This window comes from Lithobates pipiens, unplaced genomic scaffold (genome assembly GCF_037356315.1).
Source record: "Lithobates pipiens isolate NorthernLeopardFrog02 unplaced genomic scaffold, aLitPip1_a1.2 Scaffold_1, whole genome shotgun sequence".
Taxonomy (NCBI): Eukaryota; Metazoa; Chordata; class Amphibia; order Anura; family Ranidae; genus Lithobates; species Lithobates pipiens.
Window position 1 is genome coordinate 152,993,505 of NW_027507685.1, and position 27,697 is coordinate 153,021,201.

The 27,697-nt window shown below is 45.8% G+C and overlaps 1 long non-coding RNA gene across 1 annotated transcript in view; it reads left to right on the plus strand.

Moving 5' to 3' along the window:
* The first annotated feature begins 974 nt into the window (after nt 1–974).
* Nucleotides 975–27,697, plus strand: part of LOC143988469 (uncharacterized) — a 31,525-nt gene continuing 4,802 nt past the window's right edge. The window contains exon 1 of the long non-coding RNA XR_013276863.1: nt 975–1,025. This is a non-coding gene — a long non-coding RNA (uncharacterized LOC143988469). The remainder of the gene's footprint in view (nt 1,026–27,697) is intronic.

Here is a 27,697-nt window from a genome sequence, read left to right on the forward strand (position 1 = left end):
CTGCGTTTTGGAATACTGACATTATTAAAAAAATTAGCGCCATTGTGAGCTTAGTAAAACTGAAGTGACGTTGCTTACGGGTTTTTAGATCAGAGACCAGATTCCAGCTTAGCTTGGGGCTCCTGCCAGCGGACGTGCGGTGGGACGGGAGACCCAGGCAAATCAGCAGAAGGCAGCGGGAGGCGCATTCTCTCCTGCGGCTTGTGATAACAGCCAAATGGCTGCTGAGCCACATTGGTTGTTATCAACAGATAACCAACTGCCCGCTCTGAATACCGGTACTGGGCTTCACCCCGTTACAGTCACTTCAACAAAATGACGTACAGGTACGTGATTTTGTGTGAAGTGGTAAAAGCATGATTCATACAGTCATGTTCATCTGCATTTTCTTTTTTGAAGAACCTGAAGAGGATTGTTTTGCTTAGGAAAGCTCTGAGACTCATTACCAATATAGATAACATTTTCACAGGATTTTGCGTGGCACTGTTAGCGGTAAAACGTTTTAGCGGCACTTTTATTGCTGTTTTGGTGCTGTTTTTTGGCCACTAGCGGGGAGCTTTTAACCCCAAAGAAGGGGTTAATAACTCCCGTGTTGCGGCGCTCCGTAAGCGCTGCCTATTAATTGCAATGGGCAGGGGCGTTTTGGGAGTGATGTATACATCACTCCCAAACCGCCTCAAAGATGCTGCTTGCAGGCTTTTTTCTAGCGGCCCGCAAGAGCATTGCCCCAGTGTGAAAGCACCCATTGCAATGAATGGTAGGCAGTTTTCAGGCGTTATTTCTAGCGCTAAAACATCTAAAAACTGCCTCAGTGTGAAAGAGGTCTTAACAAAGCAGCCCACAACAATAATTAAATGCAGTAAAATAGTTTGCTTAGTAACAAACCCTAAAGGGTTAACCACTGCTAGAGGGAGGCTGAAGCATCCATCTACAGACATGATGCAACAGGTGGTTAATGAACCAACCCTAGCCCTGCCAGGAATCAGGACATAACCAAAGGGTTTCCTTCAGAACAGCAACAAAAGGTAGGAATTTGCAACAGAATTACAATAATATTCCGTAATGTACACAAACCACACAATGGAGTTGTAGACATCTTAAAAGCACGCTTCTCCCCCTTTTCTTGGGGTGAAAAACTGGAGAGCACAAAAAATATATATTTATAAAAGGATGTCCTATATTTCACCAAGCAATAGCTGGCTAGGCAACTCCTCTACCTTCTCTGGGAATGCTGGTGTTTTCAGGGGGTTGGCACAATAGTAAAGCTGCCAACGGGTAATGCCATGGTTGTGAACAAAGGGGGTTATTTATGAAAGGCAAATACACTTTGCACTTGGAAGTCAAGTCTCTGTAAATCTGAGGGGTAGATCTAAAATGAGGGGAAGCTCTGCTGATTTTATTATTTAATCATGTGCAAGCTAAAATGCTGTTTTTTATTTTCCATACATGTCCCCCTCAGATCTACAGTGACAGAACTTCCAAGTGCACTTGTAGTGCAAAGTGGATTTTCCATTCGTAAATAACCAAAGTATTACTTTGTGCACCTGTTATGCAGAGGACTCCCTGTGGAGGAGCTCAGAATAAATATGCACAGTGGCTGCAGGGAGCAAGGCACCACAATACCCAGCAATGCAGCATTCCTTTGAATACATAGCATTTTTACATTTTGTTTAACCAACCTCTGCCAAACATCTATAAACACCGGCACAGCACGGGTGCGCGTGCCTAAGGGAGACTCTGCTGCCCACTTCACATGGACCCAGCGTACCCCAGACAAGGCTGTTGGTCATTAAAAATAAAATAAAAAAAATGCTTGGAGGACCAGCAGCAGGGCTCTCTGGATTATGAGTCATTTAACCAAGACACTAGGGACTGTGTCAGCATAATCCACATGCATGGACGGATGGCCAGCCAGGTAGAGGCACATAGGAGGGGGGGAAAAAAAAGACTGCTGAGGCTGTAGGTCATCAACCCTGTCCTCATTGCCCACTAACAGGCCAGGTTTGTAAGATAACTGAAATATATCACAGGTGATATCATTTGCTGCTCAGTGATTGCAGTATTCTAGTCTGCATCTCCCCAAGGTAATACATAAAACCTGGCCTGTTAGTGTGTCCTGAGGACAGGGTTGATGACCACTGCTGTAGATGGGCTCAAAGTTAGGTCCTGGCAGCATTGGGGGCACGGAGCCTATACCCAGCTGTGCTGCCGTGGAGCCATCAGAGAAACTAGTAAATTGATTGGGGCAGTTGTGTGACATTTTGTTTCAGAACAATGAGATCTTGCCTGGGATATGGAGGAGTGGTAGTGCTTATGGCATGATGGATTCTCCTTAGGTGACTTGCCTTGCAGTAAAGCATTATAACCTGTCACTATATGGACACACTTTCTTACCTGATTGGTGGGTTCTTTAACCACTTCAATACCAGGCACTTAAACACCTTCCTGCCCAGACCAATTTTTAGCTTTCATTGCTGTTGCACTTTGAATGACAATTGCGCGGTCATGCTACACTGTATCCAAATGACATTTTTATAATTTTTTTCCCACAAATAGAGCTTTCTTTTGGTGGTATTTGATCACCTCTACGGTTTTTATTTTTTGCTAAACAAATAAAAAAAGACAGAAAATTTTGAAAAAAAATTTTTTTTTTTGTTTCAGTTTCAAAACTTTGTAAATGAGAACGTTTTCTCCTTCACTGATAAGGCGGCACTGATGGGCACCAATGAAGTGGCATTGATGGGCACTGATAGGTGGCACTGATGGGTGACATGGATGGGCACTGATAGGTGGCATAGGTGGGCACTGATAGGTGGCACGGATGGGCACTGATAGGCGGCATTGTATTATATTGTACTGATGGATGCCAATCAGTGCCAAACAATAATGCATGCTAATCAGTGATGCCCATTGTGGGCACTGATTGGCATCCATCGTGGGCACTGACTGGCATCCCTGGTGGCTTAGGGTGGCATACCTGGTGCTGGGCATCCTTGGTGGTCTGGTGGCGTCCCTGGTGGTCCAGTGTGGGCATCCTCGGAGGGCCCTTGGCGTTGGGTTCCCCTTAAAATCCATACCAGACCTAAATAGCCTGGTATAGATTTTGAGGGGGACCACCATGCCATTTTTTGTTTTTTTGGGCACGGGGTTCCACTTAATATCCATACCCTCAGGGCCTGGTGTGCTCTTGGAGGGGAACCCATGCCGGTTTTTTATTTAAAATGAAAGTCGCCTGGCCTTTGTAAGTCGCCCCAAGTCATGTTGAAGTCCCAAGTCGTGCTGTGATTCATACTCAAGTCATGTCCAAGTTGCCTACCAAAGTCGTGCTGGAAGTCGTGTTGCCCCTGTGTGAATGGACTGTTAATGATACGGCGTGCGCTATTATCAATGGCATATTATCACGTGCGCCGGCATATCGTATCATCTGCTGCACTTATGTGTGTGCTGGTTCACAATCTCAATTAATAATTTATCTGGCGCACCAATTAAGGTATGAACCGGCGCAGCGCATTCATCTTAGTAAATAACCCCCTGTGTGGTCTTGTGTTTCACATGCGGTACAGGTGCAATTACATTTCAGCCCATTCATTTGAAAATAGCTCAGATTGCGTCAGACTGCACCAAAAGTAGTGCATGGACTACTTTAAAAAATAAATACCAACTGGATCACATGGTATTACTGTACCATCCAATGCAGACAAACGCACTGAGTTTGCGACCCCTTTGGGGTGTTAAGTTAACAAGTTTTTGCGCTGGGGGGATTTGGAAAGGGGGAATTGGGTGGGAGAGGATTTATACTAGAATGGGGAGTTGTGCTGGGACAGAGGCTTTGATGGGTGGAGGAGGATTTATAATGTGCATTATACTCCCATCCCCTGCATTTTGTGCATTGCACTCTCGTCCCCTGCATTCTGTGCATTGCACTCCTGTCCCCTGCATTCTGTGCATTGCACTCCTCCACTCCCTTCATTCTGTGCATTGCACCCCTCCCCCCTGCATTCTGTGCATTACATACTCCCGTCCCCTGCATTCTGTGCATTACATTCCCGTCCCCTGCATTCTGTTCATTGCATACTCATATGAGTTCTGTGCATTACACTCTCACCCCCTTCATTCTGTGCATTACATACTCCTGTCCCCTGCATTCTGTGCATTACATACTCCTGTCCCATGCAGTCTGTGCATTACACTCTTATCCCCTGCATTCCACGCATTACATACCCCTGTCCCCTGCATTATTTTTCCTTTTTTTTTTAATTATTTATAACAGGAACAGGGCCCAGTCGGACCAACATGTTACATGGTATTACATGAGTCAGCAAAAGAAATCAACGCATTCAAAGTGCAGAATCCAACATCTCCAGTTATAAAAAAACATACATAGTCATATTTTTTACATCGATGTGTTACTCCCGTCCCTCGCATTCTATCCATTATACCCCTGTTGCCTACATTCTGTGCATTACACTTCTGTCCCCTGCGTTCTGTGCATTACATATTCCTATCCCATGCATTCTGTGCATTACACCCCCTCCCTTCATTCTGTGCATTACATACTTACCTTAGAACGAGGCCCCGACATCTTGCCCAATCCACGCCGAGGGAGCTCATATGTTCCCTCGGCGTGTGTTTCGGGTATCGTGGCTCCGGTGCTGTGAGCGGCTGGAGCCGTGATATCGTCACTCCCGTGCATGTGCACCAGAGATTTCTTTCCGGCAGGGCCCGGCGTCTGCCGGACTTTCAGCCGAAAATCCCCTGTGTGCATGCGCCGCTGCAGTCAGCGCCGCATTGCGAGGGGAATATCTCCTAAACCATACAGGTTTAGGATTTTTTTTATACCTACAGGTAAGCCTTATTATAGGCTTACCTGTAGGTAAAACTTATAAAAAAGGCTATGCAACCACTTTAAGGTAGGCTCAGAAAAAGCAATTAAAGCATATTTTATAGGTACAAGGAAGCCAGGGTTTAGTTTAACCACATCCCTTAAGACCCTCCCACTGGGGGGCCACTCAACAAGAGGGAGGGGCCAGGCACAGACCTGAGAAGAGGAGGATCCAAGCTGCTCTGTGCAAATCCACTGCACAGAGCAGGTAAGTATAACATTTTTTTTTTTTTTTACATAACAAAACATAAGACTTTACAATGAGGGGGATTGAAATGACAAGGAGGGGATGAGAGCAATGTCTGCAGGGGGGTAGGAGGCCAGTACTGCTACTGTGTGCCTTTTAGCCAGTGTCAGTTGCGTCATGCATGCCACTGCCCAGTGGCCTCTCTAGTGCTGAAGCAAAGACTTAGAGCTTGTTCCTACCACCATACACTCCACACCCCTCTCCTGCACATACTACCCACCACCATACACTCCACACCCCTCTCTTGCACATACTAGCCACCGCCATACACTCCACACCCCTCTCCTGCACATACTACCCACCTCCATATACTCCGCACCCCTCTCTTGCACATATTAGGCCACCGCCATACACTCCTCACTCCTCTCCTGAACATACTACCCACTGCCATACACTCTGTACCCCTTTCCCTGCACATACCACCCACCACCATATACGCTATACCCCTCTCTTTGTACATACCACCCCCCACCATGCACTCCTTACCCCTCTCCCTGCACATACTACCCACTGCTATACACTCTGCACTGTCCATTACCTCATTACCACATTCTGCACTATGCAAGTTATGTCAGACTCTAACCACACCCCCTTTAAGCCATGGCCAATATCTAGTGAAATTTAAACCACATCCACTTTTCATCACGGGGCACTGTGTGCTCCACATTTTTTTCTTTACTCGTTGCCTAGGGCCCACTTTTGATCTTGCACAAGGGCCCACTGATTTCATGATACACCCTTGCTCATGCTCAGTTTGTACATTCCAGAGTTTTGACCGATCCTTAGGAGTAAAGCAGGTAAAATGTCATAATAGCGTTGTCACCAGTGGCGTTGCTCGGGGGTGGCTTTTGGGGCTATAGCTCCAAAACTGGGGCCCATAGCCCTGAGTCTCTGCAGGGGTCCCCAAGGGGAGGGGAGGCTCTCTGGGGACCTTGATGTAAGCGGGGGGGCTCTCTGGGGACCTTGATGCAAGGGAGAGGCTCTCTGGGGACTCTGATTTTAAGGGAGAGGCTCTCTAGGGACCCTAATTTGAGGAGGCTCTCTGGGAACCCTGATGTAAGTGGGGGGCTCTCTGGGAACCCTGATGTAAGTGAGGGGCTCTCTGGGGACCCTGATGCAAGGGGGGGCTCTCTGGGGACTCTGATCTAAGGAGGAGGCTCTCTGGGTACCCTGATATAAGGGGGGGGGGGTCCCTGGGGACCCTGATGTAAGTGGGGAGCTCTCGGTGGATCTGGGAATATATACACACACGTATATTACTGTATATACATGTGTATTCCCTGTCCTTTTGGTGGGTGCTAACGCCCCCAAGTAAATGGGGCCACTTTGCAAGTGCAGGATCCAAGGGGTTAAAGCAGGTGGTGAGAAACCAACACAACATTGCCTGCTTTAACCCCTTGTTTGCTGTACTTATAAGGTTGCAGGACACTTGCAGAGTGGCCTCATTCACTTGAATGGGTCATGCATGACAGAGCATATAACTCCGGCTATGACATGTGTACACCCCTGGCCACTGCAGCTAAAGGGGATGCAGGTGATAATAACATGTCTTAACTATGGGGCTTTACTGCTGGCACCACTCTGCTAGCCGAGATAATAGGTGAAGTGCAGTTGGTAGAACTCTACATGGGATAGGAGCCAGCGCTACAGAAGAGGCATCAGCTTATGCGGCTCTTGCTCCCTACTACAGACCCTATTATAGTCTCTTTGCATTGCAGTCTGATGCTCTGGGATGGCAAGTCAGCAAGCCCAGATCGCAATCTACTGGTCGCTGACCCCTGATTTAGGTCATAGGAATTGTAAACCCCAACAGATTCACAGAACATATTCCTAGCTTTATTGGTATATTTGGTGACCCAAAGCATAGGACTGCCTCTAGGAGAGGGTGAATTAGGATGGCTACCACTTAGTGTCAGGCAGGGACATGCAAAAACACATCACTGGCCATGCCGTCCTGGGGACAAATGAAAGAATTGGAAGGCATGAGGGGTAAAACTTTATCATAAAGCAGGAAATCACTTTAATCAAAGATGTTCTAATCCTGCAGTGTACGGACACAGCAAGCATATTAGGTCAAAAAGGCCTCAAGCTCAAAATCTGTAATATTTCAACTGCGTTTCAGTCAACTGGGAGCCATGCTCTTGTATGAGCATCCACATTTGTAACATCCTAACTATTGGATTTATTTTAGAGTACTTCTTGTAATAAAATGTTGTATTTTTTTAGCAGAAAGTTTGTATGTGATGTCTATGATGGTACCAAGAAAATCTATATATTCCTAAAAAAAAATCCTCTCCTTTTATGATCATGTGGATTGGGTGGAGGCAGACCCATCCTATGATTGAACGCATCCCAGGGTAACCCCTCCTAACAGCTTGCCTTAGTTTTGTAGAAAAGCAGTACCTAATAGACTTGTGCACAACGGAAAATTTTGTTTAGTTTCGGTTCGTTGTCATTCGCAAAATACATAATTTCGTTCTGTTATATTCGTTATTTTACGTTAATACGTTTTTGGATAATTCGTTTTTATTCGTAGAGTGTCGAATTCATTCAGTCGTATTCGTTGAAATTCGCTATTTATGTATGTATAGACATTCGTGATAATGATTCGTAGTTTGGAAAGTCGTTTGTTTATTAAATCTTTTAACACACACAATGACGTCTCTTCTCCTCGGCTCAAATACAATACAACACCCTTCTAACTCAGTTCTCAGGAATGCACTTTGCCAGTAATCCATCCTCCAGCACAAAATTAATTAGCTGATTGGACTATAAGATTTACTTTGAGCTGACCTTTTGTTTCATTAGATCTTTAAAGAATTACTGAATTCATTCGAATTCATTCGTTACATTTTTCGTATTCGTTGTTATTAGTTATTTTTTTTTATTCGGACATTCGGATGCATCCGAATGTCCGAAAGATGCAAAATTTGGCTGAATTTCAATTCGTTACGAAACGAATTGCAAAAGCCTAGTACCTAGACCATGATCATCAATACAGAGGGATTGGGGCCATGTCCAATGGACTCCAAGAAAAGGATTTTATGGTAATTACAAAAATTCTACTTTCTTGTCTATTAGGAGACACAGGAGGTCTACATCCTTTGATACATCCACAAGCAGTCAAACACAACAAACAATTGCTAACAGGCCAGAGTGTGAACAACAGGAGACTGGGTACTGCATGCAGCTCAAAGTGCTACCTGGAAGTATCTTACACCCAAAGCTGGCATTGGATGATGCCGAAATCCACCTGGTAGAACTTATAGGTGTGACCGGAAGACAATAGATGGCAGCCTTGAAAATATAAAAAGAAGTTAAGCTTACCATAGACAGATCGAACCATGTATGGGCAAGCTGATTGTACCCACGTTGATTGATCGATCAACTTGGGCACAACCAGCCTGTCAGATTTTTTTATGCTATTATTGGCAATAATCACTGTGTTAGCAATAGAAAAAAGTGCATACGTGATTAAATAAGCTGCTACTGTAACTATGAAATACACATAGATCAAATACCATACACTAAAACAGCAGCACTACCAAAGAAATAAATATTAAAATCAATATATGTAAATTAATGTGCAAATAGGAATGCAAAGAATAATGTATAGAAGTGTCCAAAGTGAAGTGAATATATTTATATTGATATAGCACAATCCAGTCCAAATTGATAGAATGTCCAACGTGAAGTGGAATATAATTGTGATATTGATGGAAACACAATCTGAACCAACATGTGTACAAGTGCTGACAAGGACCACCTTGTGTCAACGGTGCACCACCACCACATATATATATATATTGCTCTTACCAGAGTCAAGCTAAGATAAGCCTGCAACTAAAACCCAGCTAAGGATTTTGCAATACGTAGGTGGATCACACCACCAGTAAAAGGAGGGGCCTGGACACCACTTCAATATGGCTCAAAGATGAAATATCAGCCAGGAATTATGAGGGATGATGCCCGAAAAATAAAAAGATCTCCATAGTGTAGACTGAACCACAATATATTTTAATGTATACAAAGTAATGCACTTACATGAGTGAGGATAAAACAGACATATTAAAAAACGGCCGGCCAACAAGTGAACCCCTGTCACTGAGAAAAGCGCGATGACATCAGTGCGTCTACCTCCCTACGTGCGTTTTGTCATCAAAAGACGTTGTCTCGGGGATCAGGCGACACACTGAATCATCTCATCTATATAACAACAAACTGGAACCAAGCCTCTATATGAGATCGAAGTACAAGGAAATCGGAAACGGAAGTCAAAACCACAGCCAAGCCTCAATGTGAACCTTAGGAGGCAAGACCCGGAAATCTAAAATCAATATCAACTAGAAATTAAAAAAAAAAACTTTATTAATAAACAAGAGAACAATATGCAGTATAATTCGTTCAATCATATGTAACGGCCATAACCCTTTGTAGGGTGGCCTTAATTTACTGGGCTTACCAGTTACCTCTGCTTGGCTTGTCCTTCCACGTCTAGGGGTTCACAGGGTTGATACCCAACAACTTGAACGCTGACACAAATAAAGTTTTTTTTTTAAAGGTTTTATTTTGCAGTGTTAACATCCAATAACACAGTTTCTCATGGAAACAGAGGGCACGGGTGAAGAACTCAGGCACCTTGAACTGCAGATCTAACAAAGTCTCTAGTTCCACCCAGAGAGTAGCCACTCGCAGCTGGGTACTTCAAGGCTGAACAGATCTCTAGCCAGAGATCATGGCAGTCAGCACGTTGACTCAAAACTTGAAACAATCCTATGAATGCGTACAAGTTGTAACTAAGGGTGAACGGGAACCTTTTTCCTCAGTACCTGGAACGTTCTCTGTCTCCTCAATGGTACTGGAAAACGTGAATTCTTCAATGTCCTTTTCAACTCAGTAACCAGGCACTTCTCAGGATACCACTTGTCGGCCCTCCTCCGAAGAGTCCTCCCCCAGTCACTTCCACGAGCTGTGGTGCCTCTTCAAGCCGAGAGCACACCCGGACACCCTAAATTCCTCCCTCAGTTACTGCGCTTCGGACCAGTAGGTTCCGAGACTCTGGAACAGACTGATCCCTACCCCAGACCAGAGGGGTCTATTAGGGGCATCTAACAGGAACATGTTGCAGGATGTCAAACACCCCGTGATCGGGACCCTCACGGGGCTACCCCGGTTCTGGAACCAGAACAGACCACATGGGCCTCACAAACTCCTCTCCCCTAAGCACGTGACCCACACATCTTAAGTACCCCTTCCCAGACTCCCCAGTGGGGCCCGGCACTTCCACTGATTGGTTTCCGAGACGGTTGATATTCCAAACGTCCAACCCGGCCTGGTTCTGGACTGTCATGTGCACTTCACTGCTCACATGACCAGGCAGAACTTCCAACACAGCCCAGCCAGACTGATGTCAAGGCCAACCTATGTAATTAACCCTCAGAACCCCTACTGTTCTGAGGCAAAAATCTAAATTTGCATGCGTATGACACTTTGTCCAAAATATCATCCGCTACACATTAATTAAAATTAGTAACCTTTATGGACACCGCATTAGAACGCTAGATATTGGATAGCTGAAAGCTAACAAATATGTGTATATATTAAATATGCCATATTATTATTATACAGGATTTATATAGCGCCGACAGTTTATGCAGCGCTTTTCAACATTACAGCAGACAGTACAATTACAATACAATTCAATACAGGGGGGAATCGGAGGGCCCTGCTCATTAGAGCTTACAATCTAGGAGGGAGGGTCAAGTTATACAAAAGGGTAATAGGTGTGGGGGATGAGCTAAAGGAGAGAATAGTGCAGTTGTTAGATGGAGGCAGGATAGGCTTCTCTGAAGAGGAAAGTTTTCAGGGATAGCCTAAAAGTGGATAAATTTGGAGACAGTCTGACAGATTGGGGTAGCGAATTCCAGAGGATGGACGAGGCTCGGAAGAAGTCCTGGAGGCGGTGATGAGGGAGCTAGAGAGCAGGAGGTCTTGGGAGGAACGAAGGGGATGATTAGGTTGGTATTTTGAGACTAGGCTAGTGATGTAGCTGGGGGCAGAGTTGTGGATGGCTTTGTAACTTAGTGTTAGTATTTTGAATTTAATCCGTTGGGCAAGTGGCAGCCAATGGAGGGATTGGCAGAGAGGGGTAGCAGACACTGAGCGGTTTGTAAGGTAGATGAGTCTGGCAGCAGCAATCATGATGGACTGAAGGGGGGGTAGTCTATTTAAAGGCAAGCCAATGAGGAGGGAGTTGCAGTAGTCAAGGCGAAAGATAACCAGGGAGTGAATCAGGAGCTTTATGGTTTCCTTGGTTATAAAGGGACGTAGTTTGGAGATGTTGCGGAGGTTGAGGCGGCAAGCTTTGGAAAGTGAATGGATATGGGGCCGAACTATTGATTGCCAAAACATGACACACCATATCAATAATATAACCGGTTGCATCCACATAAAAAGAGATAATTGGCAAAAAATGTATTAACCATTTGAACCATGAGAAGAGCAAAAATAGACTACCCAAGGTTTACATCAAGTGTACAATCCAGCAAACATGCAATAAATGGATAGAAAATGCTGAATAGTACAAAATAAAATAAAAAACATCAAGAGATGTCTATAAACGCATTGACGTCTAAATCAACGTTAAGCCCAAATGGGGTGTAACATTTAATTCTATGTATCCACACCATTTCAAGCCTGTTGCTATCACGCACCAATGAGCTACCTCACCACTTAGGGCAAAATTTGTCAATGCCCAAGAAGAGGGTCTTGGCTGGATTTCTATTATGGACCAGAGAGTAATGTTTAGAAACTGAATGCTTCCGAAACCCATTTTTAATATTGGTGATGTGCTCATTAACCACTTCCCCTCCGGCGCACGCTGATGTACGTCGGAGGATTGGCACAGACAGACAAATGGGCATACAGGTTTGTCCCTTTAAATTTGCAGCCGTGCCATTGCGTGCGCACTGGTCGGGACCTCCGTAAGTCCGATCGCGGGTCCCGTGGACTGGATCGCCGTGGAGATATCCGCGATCGTCTCATGGGGAGGAAGAATGGGGAGATGCTAAAGTAAACAAGCATCCCCCTGTTCTGCCTAGCAACAGTGACACTGATCTCTGGTCCCTGTGATTGGAGCAGAGATCAGTGATGTGTAAAACACAGCCATGCCCCTAGGACACACTAACCCCTTACACTAGTGGTTAACCCCTTCACTGCCAGTGTCATTTACACAGGAATCAGTGCATTTGTATAGCACTGATTGCTGTATAAATGACAATGGTCCCAAAAATGTGTCAAAAATGTCTGATGTGTCCTCCATAATGTCGCAGTCACAATAAAAATTGCTGATCGCCACCATTACTAGTAAAAAAAAATAATAATAAAAATGGCATAAAACTATCCCCTATTTTGTAAACGCTATAACCAATCAATTATCGCTTATTGCGATTTTTTTTTTTCTTTTTACCAAAAATATGTAGAAGAATAGGTATCGGCCTAAACTGAGGAAAAAAATAAATTGTATACATTTTTGGGGGATATTTATTATAGCAAAATGTAAAAAATAATGCTTTTTTTCAAAATTGACACACTTTTTTGTTTATAGCGCAAAAAAGAAAAAAACTGCAGGGGTGATAAAATACCACCAAAAGAAAGCTGTATTTGAGGAAAAAAAAGGACATTAATTTTGTTTGGGAGCCACGTCGCACAACCACACAATTGTCAGTTAAAGCGACGCAGTGCCGAATCGCAAAAAGTGGTCTGATCATTGGCAAGCAAAATGGTCCAGGGCTTAAGTAGTTAAGACGCACTGAGAAGGGCCGTTTGGTCCTGCCCACATATTGCAGGCCACAAGGGCACTGCAGCAAGTAGACCACCCCCTCTGTGCTGCAAGTGATGAATGGTCTGATCTTATATTCAGTAGAAGTACTGGAAGAAAGGAATTTGGTTGTCCTTCTATGGTTAAAACCATTGAAAGAACACACCCTACATCTCCCACACTTATAGTACCCTGTGAGATCTTGAAAAAAAACTCTTAATTCCTCCCTACTACTCCCCTACCTGACAGCCTACTTTAAACGGGGAGCACTGCCTTTTTCTGACTTCCTGCAAGCTCACATATCTATCATTTAGAAAACCTCTGAAGAAGCCAATAAACCCCAAGCCTTCCTCCCCATCTCTCTTCTAAATTAGGACATGAAACTATTGGGCAAAATCATGTGCTCTTGCATTAACAAATACCTACTTTCTCAGATCCACAGTGACCAGGTAGGCTTTATGCTCGGTCATCAGGCGGGAGACAACATTCAGAAGATGGTTCATTTGATTTCACTGTTACACCACAGCAAAATCCCAGGTTTTCTCCCCCGCTTGATATAGCTATATAGCTTTTGACTCCCGCTCGTGGGACTACCTGCGCTATGTGGTTCAACGGCGGTGTTTCGGAGACTCGGTCCTCACTTGGCTGTCCACGCTCTACTCTTCTTCTGTAGTATCACCCTCATTCCCCATCTTAAGAGGAACAAGGCAGGGCTGTCCCCTGTCACCTGTTTTTTTTATCCTTGCCCTTGAACCTCTGGCCTTTCCCTTTTGACCCATTTTGCCACTATCTCAGGGCTCCAGATTAATCCACACAAAACCATTGAGCTGAATATATCCCTTCCAGGTTCCCTGGTTACACAGCTCCAATCCACTTTCTCATACCGCTGGGCTGCCTCTGCTTTAGAGTATTTAGGTATTAAACTGGCTCTCTTACTCTCTTCTCCACCAATTTCTATCCCGTTACGTTCCATCACAGCATTTATGACATTCCCCAGGATCTCCTGTCTTAGCTTATATGTCCATAGACTGCGGGGTGGGCTTGGACTACCAAATATTGCAAAATATTATCAGATCTTTAGTTGCTTATTCAATGTTATAATACAGTATGAGGGGTATGTTGTTGAGCTGATATCTGGGGTGTGTCTGCCCCTTCCGGGGTTCCCCCTGGGGAAAGGAGTTAGGGGGCGAACTTACACCTGCACTGTCCCAGAGGGGTCACTGGAGGCTGCCGGAAGCCCGCTCAGCTAGAGCCTCTCCCCCCTCGCAATGTTGATGAGACCCCCTACTCTCTACAGGAATAGTGGGACTGCTAAGGGTGAGATCTGGTGTAGCCGCGAGCTTCACAGTGAGGAAACTATTCGACCGCTATTGATGCCTAAATTTTCAATCAAAATGCTAGTCTATGCTCCACTCACTTGTTATTAAGTTCAGCTAGGGGGGAATCTTTATACACAATCCTATAGAAAATTCATAATGTGAGTGACAGTCCAACTCTGAAATGGTGATCTCCCGATGGGAAGTAAATCCAAAACAGGTGAACCCTTACAGTGACACAGACACGGAAACCTGCTGTATACAGTTAAAGGAGCATTCCCTCTTTTTTCCATACATAATGACTGGATGAGAGTTGGTGTTACCATCGGTTAAGCAGTTTCCTTACATTCGTTGGATATTATGGAGATCTTCCCAGCTGAGATAAATGCCATTCGATTTCTGGTCCTCTTTTTTTTTTTTTTCCCATTCGGGAGAAACATCCATCTGGGTACTCACGCCTGTTTGATTCGGTGTCGTACGACATTCGGATCCATCTGTTTCGGTAAGAGTGTATAACCTCTTTTCACTGTAAGGATTCACCTGTTTTGGATTTATTTCCCATCGGGAGATCACCATTTCACAGTTGGACTGTCACTCACATTATGAATTTTCTATAGGATTGTGGCTATAAGACACTATTTAGACTCTAATGTTTTAGTATTTAATATTATATGCACTAATACTTTTCAGGTATTTTATTGCATTATTTGTTTTAGCGCTACATTTTTCTTATCACTCTATTTGAATATTTGTCACATTCTGGTGTAGCTGCTTTTTATTGTTTTTTAAGAGTTGCACAGTTATATTACTATCCACATTTGGGAATCTTTATACACCCCAAGTGCCACAGGTAATCCAGAGTCAGAGGACCCAACTGAATGTTGGGGTGATAAGCCTCCCACATGATTGGCTACATAAAGTTGAACCATGCCTCTGGAGACCTCATACCCATTAGCGGGGAAGGGGTGGACTCTGGCAGCTGGTGCGCAGGCCTCATGAGACATGACGTGCCAGGTGGGTGACCCTCCTCTGCACAATATTGACTCTATGATGCTTCATTTTTATTCTCGTATTCTTTTGTTTTTTACTATGTTGTTTTTTTTATGTTTTCATTTTCCACCATTAATGCTTCTTACCAAACTGAAGTTCCTGCGGGGGTGGATGGGAGGGTCCTCTCTTCTTAGTCGCTGACTAACCTCTCCCCTTCGTAGGCTAGCGTACACTTCCGGACCTCTGGTCGTGCTACGATATAACAAGTTTCATACTTGTAAATTTAGTTACTTCAGGGTCCTTCCCCTGAACTCATTTGTTTCTTTTTTCATCCCCTTAACTTGCCCTCCTTTCCTTTTCCTCCACCTATCTGCACTTTTAGTTTCTACTTATCTCCCCCACCTCTCCCCTTCCCCCTCCCTACCCCCCTTACACCGTGACCATGGAATCTATAAAAGTGGTATCATTAAATGCAAAAGGTCTTAATATACTTGACAAAAGACGCATGCTTTTAAATGACTTAAAGAGCTCTCACGCTGATGTTGCTTTCATCCAGGAGACTCGCTTTAAAAATGAGAAACTCACAATTCTCAAAAACAAGTACTTCTCCTTGACATATCACTCCCCTAACCCAGCAGCCAAGACTAAAGGAGTTCCTATATTGCTGTCCAGTGAACTACCATGGCAGTGCCAAGATGTCATTAAAAATCCCAATGGACGCTTTGTATTCCTTAAGGGACTTATAGGCGAAATGCAAATTACCCTGGCAACGCTATATGCCCCCAATGACCATCAAGATACCTTTATCCAACATATCCTGGAAAAATACCTGGAGTTTATGGAGGGCCAGCTGATATTGGGTGGAGACTTTAATGCCCCCCTGATCCCCTTTGGTAGACTCCTCCTCAGGTTTTTCCTCTGCCCCCTCAGCTTCCAGCAAACGAATAGCTAACTCCCTACATACAGCTCAACTGATTGATGTATGGCACTTTCAGCATTCAGGTAAGCGAGATTATATGTTCTACTCCTCCCCACAAAAGATCTACTTCAGGATAGATTATTTCTTGATCCCCCCATGACCAACTACACGCAGTATCCAATTCTTCGATCGGCATAATGTGTTCGGATCATGCTTCTATCTCCCTAGTGTATAAACTCTATACACTCTTCGGAACGTCTTCCCCCCAGAAACTGCTTTTGGCATCTAAATGAGAGCCTCCTGCAGGTCCCAGAGGTGCGAGCAGATCTACCTAAAGATTTTACCCTGTACTTCCAAACGAATGACTACCCGCGATGTGACCCAGGCATCCTTTGGGAAGCTCATAAAACAGTTCTCAGAGGGATACTCATCAAACATGGCACGTGCTTTAAGAGGGAACGAAACAAGCAACTCGCCCGACTCCTTTCCAGGCTGTCCTCCACTGAAGTTTGTCACAAACATGCCCCCTCCCATGCATTGGAGATGGAACTTGGGCTATTACCCTTTATAACCTACCAAACGGGACACCTCTCCAAGCCAACATTGAAGACTATATAACAACCTCCTTACTCCCGTCACTTCCCATTGAGGTTCAGGATGAACTAGATTCCCCTATAACTCTAGAGGAACTTCAGCTAGCTGTTGGAGCTATGAAACCAGGCAAAGCCCCGGGCCAGATGGCTACACTATACAATACTATAAAACCCTCCTCCGCTACCTTGAGAGCTCATATTTCGCTAATACACAAAGAAGGTAAGGACCCAGCTCTTGTGGGAGCTATAGGCCCATTTCACTTTTAAATATTGACTTTAAACAGTTCTCTAAGATCTTGGCTACCCGGCTGGCACAGCATCTCCAGAAATTGGTCCATCTTGACCAGGTGGACTTTATCCCCACTAGGGAGGCAAGAGATAACACCATGAAAGCACTCAACCTCCTCCATGTAGCAACATCTAAGGGTGCCCCATGTGTTTTCTTAAGCACCGATGCCAAAAAGGCGTTTGACCGAGTGAATTGGAAATTTTTGTTCTCTGTGCTCCGCCACATTTGTCTTGAGGAGAGGATGCTCGGCTGGATAGGCAAGATCTACTCTAACCCGACAGCTCAGGTGAAAGCAAATGGCCTGCTCTCCGACCCCTTCTATTGGTAATGGGACGAGGCAAGGGTGTCCTCTTTCACCCCTTCTATTTACGCTATCTCTAGAGCCATTTCTCTGTAAAATTTGACTTACTCCAGACATATAGGGACTACTGGTGGGTGACACTCAATGTAAAATATCAGCCTACACAGACGACCTACTATTTTCTCTGACAAACCCTACCATATCGCTACCAAACCTCCTTCGGGAATTCAATTTATACAGTAATCTTTCAAACTTGAAAATCTATTTTTCTAAATCTGAGGCCATGGGAGTCGCAATGCCTCCCCACACCCTTTCAACCATGCGATACAACTTTCATTTCAAATGGACAGATTCTGCCTTGAAGTATTTGGGTGCATACATCCTGTCCGACCTTTCACGTTCGTATGATCTCAACTTCCCACCTCTATTAGCTAAAACCCATATTCTCCTAGAGAACTGGCATAAAAGCATACACTCCTGGTTTGGCAGATGCAACCTGATAAAAATGTCCATCCTACCAAAATACCTCTATTTGTTCTAGGCTCTGCCCATACAGATACCACTCTCTTTTCCTAAGAGCGTACAAACCATTTTCACCCACTTTGTGTGGGTGCACAAAGAACCCCACCTTCTTTGGACCCAATTGTCCCTACCAAAACAAAAATGGGGGGCTGGCACTACCAGATATTCAGAAATATTACCAGGCTATCCACCTGGGCAGAGTACTTGATTGCTGACGCCATGCGGTATCCAAACCCTGGGTACATATAGAACAAACTCAATCCAAAATACCCTTAAAGAGTGCTCTATGGTGTTGACTCTCTACCTCCAAGAGATGAAATCTCACCCACTGATAGAGACCACATTAAGACAAAGCTCCCAAGTCACCCTTCAAGCTTCTCTCATGACAAAATAATCACCACTATCTCTGATTCTCGGACACCCAGAATTCCCACCAAGCCTTTATCCTGCAGATTTTGTGTCCTTGCGTAACTCAGGATTTGACCATGCCTCTAAGTTTGTTACTGTGGGGTGCTGGTCCTCCACCTGGGAGTTAGTCAACTCTTTTGGAAAGCAGTGCAATTGCACTATTTCCTACACTCTCTTCCTAACCCTGAGAATTTCTCTCGTCAACTGACGACCTTTGAAGAATATTGTTCTGGGACTGAGCCTTTACCCCAAGTGCTCTCAAAAATGTATTCCTTTTTGAACACACCCTTGGAATAACCACGTCTACCCTGTCTGGAGAGATGGGAGATGGATCTTAACTGCAAGTTCTCTGTGACACAAAAGCAGTGCATCATCAGATTTGCCCACAAATCTTCCCTGTGCACCAAAAATACAGGAAACGCATTTCAAAATATTGACCAGATGGTACCTCACACCCTCCAGATTACACAGGTGTTACCCTGCCACTTTGGATCTTGTTGGCAGTGTTGGGGGGGGGTGACGTGGGGACACTACTGCACATCTTCTGGACTTGCCCCAGATTGGAGAATTTCTGGAGCGATGTCCGTCACATTATGCAGAAATTCAAGTACAAGATACCAGACGATGCAGCATTTTTCCTTTTACACCTTTCAAAAATCCCTGCTAAAACCTACAAAAAATCAATTGTACGGCACCTGTTAAATGCAGCTAAGTCTTGTATACCTCTTTCCTAGAAAAAGCAATGCCCGACAACCGCGGGCTAGCTGCAGAAGGTGGAGGATTTGGTCCTGACTGCGCCACATAACCCTGAGAAATACACAAAGACCTGGTAACGTTTTTGTTCTCTCTGATGAGGGAAAAAACCCTCCTTGGACCATAACTCACTCATGAGCTACTGATACGTTCCTGAGCCATAGTTGTCCCCTTACTTGCTTCCCTTCCCTCTCCTCCCTTCTCCCCCTCTACTGTTTATTCCGCACTATTCTTTGATTATAATTTATTTCTATTTTTCTGTTATTTTAAGAAAAGAGATTGGGGAGACCGTTACCCCCATGTACTTACAAGGTAGCCATGTCCAGTGGTGGTGCATCCGCCCCCTCTCTTCTGCACTGCTCTAATCACCATAGATAGATAGATTAATGCAATGCATGAATCTATCCACGGCCGCCGCTGTCACCCCCTATTCAGGTGCATGGCCCATTTTCAGGCGCCAGGCATCTGAATTACAGCGGCGGGGGTGTTTTTGGAAGCACCTGATTAGAGACATAGGCTCTAATAGGCTCCCAAAAAGGTGAACAGCGGGCACAATGCTGTGCGTTCATTGTTCACTCAGCTGTGTGTTAGCAAAGCAAAGGAATTCTCAGCCAATCAGGTTGCCGGGTCTGTTACCCGTCCCCTGATTGGCTGAAACATCAGGCTCTGTGATTGGATGCCTGAGAGAGGACAAAAGAAGACATGGAGGAGCATGCAGGAGACTGCCGCTGACCCGCTCTGAGACAGGTAAGTGCACACTGGCAGTATCTGATGGGGCACAGTAGCGGCAATCGATGGGCACAGTAGCGGCATCTGATGGGACACACTGGCGGCATCTTTTTATATAATCTTTATTTTTGTTGAACATACAAAACAAAGTGCACAATAGAGTCAACAACTTATTATCAAAGGTGTAAAGTGGCTGCTTTAGCCGAAGATCCTGACATTGTGCAACACCAGAGTTTGAGTAAAGCAATAAATAAACTGGGGGGACTTGGGGAGGGGTTTGGGGAACAGGGATAAACCGGCATCATTTCACAGCATGGAGAATGTGCCACACCGGATGGGGCTCGCACCCCCTCACAGCTTTCAGCTCTTATGTTGGGGAAAATCACAGCCTTGCGGCCAACAGGGTCCTGACAGGGACACCAGGGCCACCAGGTCAACTCTCTGTCCAATGCAACCATCAGAGTGCCGAGAAGATAGTGGCTAAAGAGGAAAACATAACAACAGGTTACAAAGGATGTGTTGCACCTTGGAGTTGTTCTCCATTGTAGGCCTTGTGAACCGTAGAGAGGAAAAGGGTCATTTCACTGCGATTAGGGTTGGTGAGACACCATGATCATGTATGCACATCACTTTCACAGGTCTCCTTAGCTTCAGTGAGGGCTCCGCTAACTCCAACAGTGCAATTTCCAGGTTAGATGGCATTGGGTCCATGTCAGCAGTATGATTCCGCCACTGGGCCCAGATACCATTGAAACGTTTGCTCCTGCCCTTGCACCTCACCACCCATTCCTCCGCCTCCCTAATTTCATCCACCTTCTTAAGCCACTCTGTTATAGTCTGGATCTGCGGGCATTTCCAGAAGAGAGGTATAAGCTGCTTAGCAGTGTTCAAGAGATGAGGGAGTGCGCTGTTTTGGAGTGGCTCAAAGGAAGGGTGGGGAGATGCAGGAGAAAAGTTGGGGAAAACGGGATCTGGATCTGCAGAGCACTTTTTATGAAGGCGTGAATTTCAACTCAAAATGGGTTAACTACAGGGCAGTCTCACCAAATATGGAGGAGCGTGCCTTTCTGACCACAGCCACGCCAACAGCGGTCCGTGACCAAGGGGTAGATGCATGATAGTACCACAGGTACACAATACCAGCGGGTCAGAAGCGTGTTGTTAGTTTTTGTCCTGGAATCAACGGAGCTGGAGTGTGTAAGTCTATACATGTGCGACCGTTGGTCTGCTGAGAACTCAACCTCCAGATTGCACTCCCACTCCCGTATAAAAGCCGGCCTGCTGACAGCAGAGGTTGATCCCAGAAGCCGATATAGTTCGGAGATCAGATGAGGAGTGGGCTCTTCTATAAACAGTCGTTCAAGCGAGGTAAGAGTGTCTAGTCCTCTTATGGCGGCACCATGGTTCACAATGAAGTGATGGAGCTGTTTGTGTCTCCACCAGTCCATTCTAAATCTTCCATGTCTATCCCTCAAGGTATCAAGGGGTATCAGCTTGCCCTTATCTAAGAAATTGCCACAGCTATAGTTACCGTCGGTGACCCATGACCCGAAAAAGGCTACCTGCTCCCCAGGAGGGAACCACCTGAATCCTCCCAATGGTGCCAGCGGGGAGCCAGGGAGCACCAAGGCATAAAAAGTGTTAGTGCGGTCCCAAACCCGGAGGGCATGGGTGGACAGTGGTGAAGTTATCTGTGAGAGCCCTCTGTATTTGCGGGGTAGCCAAGGGGCATATGACAGGTTTCGACCAGCTAGGCTTTTCTCTAAGGAAACCCACATTTTGGTGCCAGCATGGTGACACCGGTTTAGGATGTGTTCAATCACAATGGCTCTCTAATAACGACGGATGTCTGGAAGGCCTAAACCGCCCATCTCCTTAGGTTTCTGCATTAAAGACATGGCCGGCCTAGGTTTTTTTATTGTGCCATATGAAGCTAATCATTAGTCTTTGGAGCTGTTTGAAGAAGCTTTTGGGGAGGGGGATAGGTAGCATCTGCATAAAGAAAAGTACTCTAGGGAGCACATTCATTTTAAGTATGTTGATTTTGCTTAGCCATGTGAAGGAGGTCTTGGCCCAGTTTTGCAGGTCTTTACGCACCGTGCCTGTATCAGGTATTTGATCAAGATCAGGTGGAAAAGCACGTCATCAGCATAGGCTGTGAGTTTGTGTTCTGTGGAACCCACCATCACGCCTCTGATATCCCTGCTCGTTCTTACTGTTCTAAGGAGAGGCCCCATAACTAAGGTGAATAGGAGGGGGGAGAGGGGGCTTCCTTGCCTCGTGCCATTCCATATGGGGAATCCCGGGGACAGGTGGCTTGACATTCGCGCTGGTGGTTGTGTAGAGGGCCATAATCCATTGGAGCATGTGGGGGCCCAACCCCAAGGTTTCCAGAACCGCCTTTAGGTATGACCAGTCTATTTTGTCAAAAGCGTCCGTGGACAGAATAATGTAGGGAGTGGAGTCAATTGGAGTTATTGTGGAGGCGGGCCCATTGCATGAGTTGCATGGCCCAGATGGAGTTGTCTTTGGCCTCTCTGCCTGATAAAAATCCCGTCTATTTATAGACAGGATTTGCCTAGGGTCCTTGCCTTCCTTAGGAAGCACTGTGATATGAGCCAGCAAGGCTGGGATCGGGTGGCCTGTAGCGAATGAATTGAAGTACCTGCACAGGTGATTTTGTAGCAGGGAGAGAAATTTAGTGTAGCATGCTTTGGTATATCCATCCAGGCCAGGGCTCTACCCATTAGGCAGAGCCTTCACTGTCCCAATGACCTCACAGGGGAAATGGGTGATTCAAGGTCTAGCTGTTGCTATGGTGTCAAAGAGGCGAGGTAGTCTGGATAGCTCATAGTTTATCAGTCTGTTCCATCTGAGAAATGTCTTTGTCTAAGTGGTATAGGACTGCATAATAGTCTCTGAATATTGAAGCGATCCCAGAAGAGTGCAGAGATGCTGTACCATCGGTGGATCAAAGAGTGTGTATATGGGAGGTTATTCGCCACTTTAGGAGTGCTCTGGCCAGCATTCTGCCACACTTATTACCATGTTCATAATATTTATGAGATAGGTAGAGTAGTTGCCTGCAAAGCGGACAGCACCCTCTGGAAGTCAATCTGTCTTTCCTTTTTGAGTCTAGAGCCCAGTGAGATCAATTCTCCCCGCTTTATGGCTTTCCCACACAACTCCCTCTGCTATTTCCTCAGACAAATTTTCTGCAAAATAGTGTGTAATGGTTTCGGGTACATAGTTACTCAGGTTGAAAAAGACACAAGTTCATCCAGTTCAACCACAAAAAAATAAAATAAAAAATACTTAGGATACCTTAGCCACCACTGAGGCATCGTCCGGGAGATTTTCGTTGAGCCTCCAAGCCCATGCCTTCGGTGACCCATCGGGGACCTTGATCACTGGCAAGAACGGGTGCATGGTCAGATACGGTAATATTCCCTATTTCAGCTGACTGCAATAGTTCTAAGGTATCCTGATCCACGCACATGAGATTGATGCATGTATAAACATCATGTACCCCTGAGTAGTAGCTATAATCTCTGTCCGATGCGTGCAGTGCTCTCCATGTGTCTATGAGGAAGTTATTTTGCAATGATTTGCGAAAATGTCTGAGGAAGGCCCGGGAGTGCGTAGGGTGGCCACGAGATGTGTCTACAAGCGGGTCAGGGCTAACCTTGAATGATTAGGAGGCCTTTCCTAAAATCTGTCAGTTTTTCTAGCAGGGAATCTATGAAGGAAAGTTGTTGGGTATTGGGTGCGTAAAGAGTCGCAAGCGTGAATTTTGTATTGGCCATGACCCCCTTCACGAAGACATAACGGCCTTGTGGGTCCACGTAGCTCTCTGAAAGTTGGAATGGGCTGGATTTGTGAAATGCGATGGCTGTAACACGTGATTTAGCTACCGGGGAGTTGCTAAACAAACCACTGGCTATAGAGATGCATGGGTCTCTTGGGGAGGGATTGCTGTCTAAAGTGAATCTCCTACAAGAACACTACTTGGGCCCCTAGGCGTTTCAGTTTGAGCCACAGCTTATTGCACTTGTGTGGAGAGCAGAGCCCCCTCACATTGTAAGAGAGTACCTTTAGTGACGGCATACATGAAGTCACTGACAATCGGTCCGTCTGTTCCCCTCTGAGTCATTTGTGTGCATTCGGGGGTAAGAAAAAAAACAACGTGAAGGCCAAAGCAGCAAACGGTTAGTTATCAGAAGCAGTATGGGGGGCACTGATGAGAATAAGAGAAGGAGAAAAAGAAAGGAGGAGGGTTGGGTATGGGGGGGGGTTAAAGGAAAGTGGGGGAGGAGGCACAAAGGTAAATTAAGGGCCAGACCTTAACCAACAGGTCTCTGGTACACTGTACAGTGGTAAACTACAAAGCCAGCCAAGGGGGGTATCAAACCAGGAACCACCTGGGTGTTAGCTTAGAGTCCCACTAGGAACAGTCACCTAATTAGGTGAGGCCTAAGTGGTGTGCGTGGGCAACCACTAAGGGGACGTGGGACCCGGTGCCCTGTCTAGTCCATGAAAAATTAACAGGGTGTAGATACGGAGTACTTGAACTTACGGGCGGCACAGTGGTGTAGTGGTTAGCACTCTCACCTAGCAGTAAGAAGGGTCACTGGTTCAAATCCCAACCACGACACTACCTGCCTGGAGTTTGCATGTTCTCCCTGTGCCTGCGTGGGTTTCCTCCGGGTACTCCGGTTTCCTCCCACAATCCAAAGACATGCAGGTAGGTTAATTGGCTTCTGTCCAAAATTGGCCCTAGTATATGAATGGGGACCTTGGATTGTGCGTGCCTTGAGGGTAGGGACCAATGTGAGTGTGCAATGTACAGGGATAGGGTCTATTGTAGACACTCACTCAGGTTGAACTGGATGGACTGGTGTCTTTATTCAACCTTACTAACTATGAAACTATGAAACTTGTACCCCCAAAAAGTGCAAAAAAAAAAAGGGCATCCAAACAGTGGGCTGCATAACAAGTCCTCCCTTCCAGCATGTAGTAGGGGGCTCCACTTAATTTTGGGTAATAGCACAGAGGCGCCAAGATTCAGTGTCCTTCCTGCAGTGGGTCTGTGCTTACAGCATTGCATCTATTGGCTCCTTTACAAGGTCCATGAGACTATTAGAGGGAAGGAGGTGATCTTGGTCCTTTCAAGTGACTATGGAATATGGATAAGTTCATCAGCGGCATGGTCAGTCTCTAGTGGCAGAGATGCCCAGGGAATGTCCCTCCATCTGCCTTTTGCGCCCATGGGAGCGGCTCCCACCAGCTGCCGGGATCCATGGTTGGGGTAGCTGGGGAATCGGGATATCAGGGATGTTGCGCCAGCCTGCAAATTCCACAGGGTCAAGCTCCAGAGTGTGCAGGAAGCGTGGGAGTTCATCCTTAGTGCGCAGCATGGCCCATTGGCCATTTTTGGATGCCTGGAGGCTGAATGGAAAGCACCAGCGATAAGTGAGGCCTGCTACTTGGATTTCCACCAGGAGCAGGCGCAAGGCCTGAGGCTGCATTAGGGTGTGTCTGGAGAGGTTTTGGTAGAAGGACAGCTGGGCGCCATTAGAGTGCATCTGAAGAGGTTCTGGTAGGACAGCTGGGCGCCATCAAAGTCAAAGACTGTTGCGCATCTTTTGCATGATGTGTTCTTTTAAAGTATATTTGTGGAGGTTGCAAATAATATCCCTGGGGTTCTCCAGGTCCTCAGTTGGGGGCTCGAGAGCCCTGTGGGCCATATCTAGGGCGGTAGGCTCAGGATTCCACGGAACACCCCCTGCAGCATAGGTATAATTTCTTTAGGTGCAGTAGCTTCTGGTATTCCGCGTATGCGAATATTCATTCATAGTTACATAGTTAGTAAGGTTGAATAAAGACACCAGTCCATCCAGTTCAACCTGACTGAGTGTCTACAATTGTCCCTATCCCTGTACATTGCACACTCACATCGGTCCCTAACCTCAAGGCGCCCACAATCCAAAGTCCCCATTCATATACCAGGGCCAATTTTGGACAGAAGCCAAATAACCTACCTGCAATCCCAACTAAATTGTATTGGATTGAGTGCCTTTCAATAATCGGCTCACCTCTCTGCCTCAACCAGAGGAAACTTTGCATTTATTTATAGGCTGTTAATGCCAGCGACTGTAAAGTAGAATGGTATACTGCTGCTTGAAACAGCAGGTCTAGTCAGCATGAAAGTGCCCAAGGAGTATCTTCCTTGAGATATGCAATGTTCGAGTAAGAAAATCCTTCTGAACCAATTTGGTGCCAACTGCGGAGCAGTCAAGGAAGAATCTGTAGAGTAGGGAAGGTGTATATCAGCCAGAACGGATCCTAAGGAGTCACCAGTGCATCCACTGCAAAGGCCTTTGGATCCCTGATCATGGCCACAAACCTTTCCATTCTATTGTTGAAACAGGATGCCTACATCATGTTGTAAAGCACTGAGCAAACTGTTGGCGCTATATAAAACCTGTATAATAATAATCAGGCCTCTCCCTGCAGTGACAGGTGTCTCAGGAACACTTTGAGGTGAAGAGACCATTGCATTCAGGTACGGCCTACTGAGAAATCTGCCTGCCAACTGTCCACTCCAGGAATGTGGGCAAGGCTGGAATGTGTCTTTTGGTCTAAGTCATAATTAGGTCAGCTTTTCCAAAGACACTGTGTCTTCTGGCACCACCCTGAAGATTGATGTAGGCCATGGCTGGGGCGTCTGACTGAACTCTCATCGGTCACCCCCTAATGCTGGTTGGTCCAATACAGCGGGGATAGGCATATGGCCCTTAGTTTGAGAAGTCTGGACTCCCTCAACTACCATGTCCCTTGGACTGTTTTCATCCCTAGGACATCTCCCCAGCCCTAGAGGCTGGCATCTGTTGTCAGAACTGTCAAGGCTAATATGAGAAAGGACTTTCCCAATTTCAATGCAAGGCTTGTCAGCCACCAGGTCAGAGATATCCTAGCCTTAGGACGCATAGGCCTGTCCAGAAACTGATGGTACTTGCCCCATGCAGTCAGCGCAATGAGCTGCAGAAGCCTGTAAAGTAAAACTGAGCAACCATCACCGTGAAAATCGCCATGAAACATCAAACTGCAGAATGCTTTTTTGGAATGCAGGGTCTAGACTTGGAGGGTTAATACCCTTGCCCTGTACTGTGCTCCAATGTAAGGAATTAATAGGTAAATTTAAAAGGAGACTTAGGGCCAAAGCTTTTTTGGCCCTACTTCTCCTATGGATCACAGGAGTGCAGTTTGTTCAGCACTCCTGTGACCTGTTTTCCAAGGCAAGACCTAGGAAACCTAGACCTAGGAAACACACATCGATCTGGTGAAGTGAGCACGTAAGAGTGCAAGAGGTGTCTTATCTTTTAAAGCAGGAGTCTCAAACTGGTGGCCCTCTAGCTGTTGTGGAACTACAAGTCCCATCATGCCTTTGCCTGAGGGAGTCATGCATTGTAACTGTTAGCCTTGCAATGCCTCATGGGACTTGTAGTTTCACAACAGCTGGAGGGCCGCCAGTTTGAGACCTCTGCTTCAGAGCAATGGTCGCCAACCTTTCGGACCGCAAGGAAAACTAAACTCATGCAGATCACTACCATCAATTTTACATGCCTTATGCTCCTGCTCTCTGCCCCCCTTCACTCTGCATCACACTGCTGCCTTACAGACTCCTCAGTGGATCTCACCTCCTTATCCAGCCATGTGCCTTAGCTCCATGCTCCCTCCCAGAGTCTGTGATCGGTGCTGCCATTGTAAGTCCCCTCCTGCTCTCTGCACTACTCCTGGTGCCTCCCTCTGAGTTCACAGAACCCAGAACTACAGAGCCGGCATCTGGTATCAATGCACACTGACAGTATTAAGCTTCTGAGATGACTTGTCTCATCCAGCTGGCAATAGTGGGTTTTAATGCAGGAT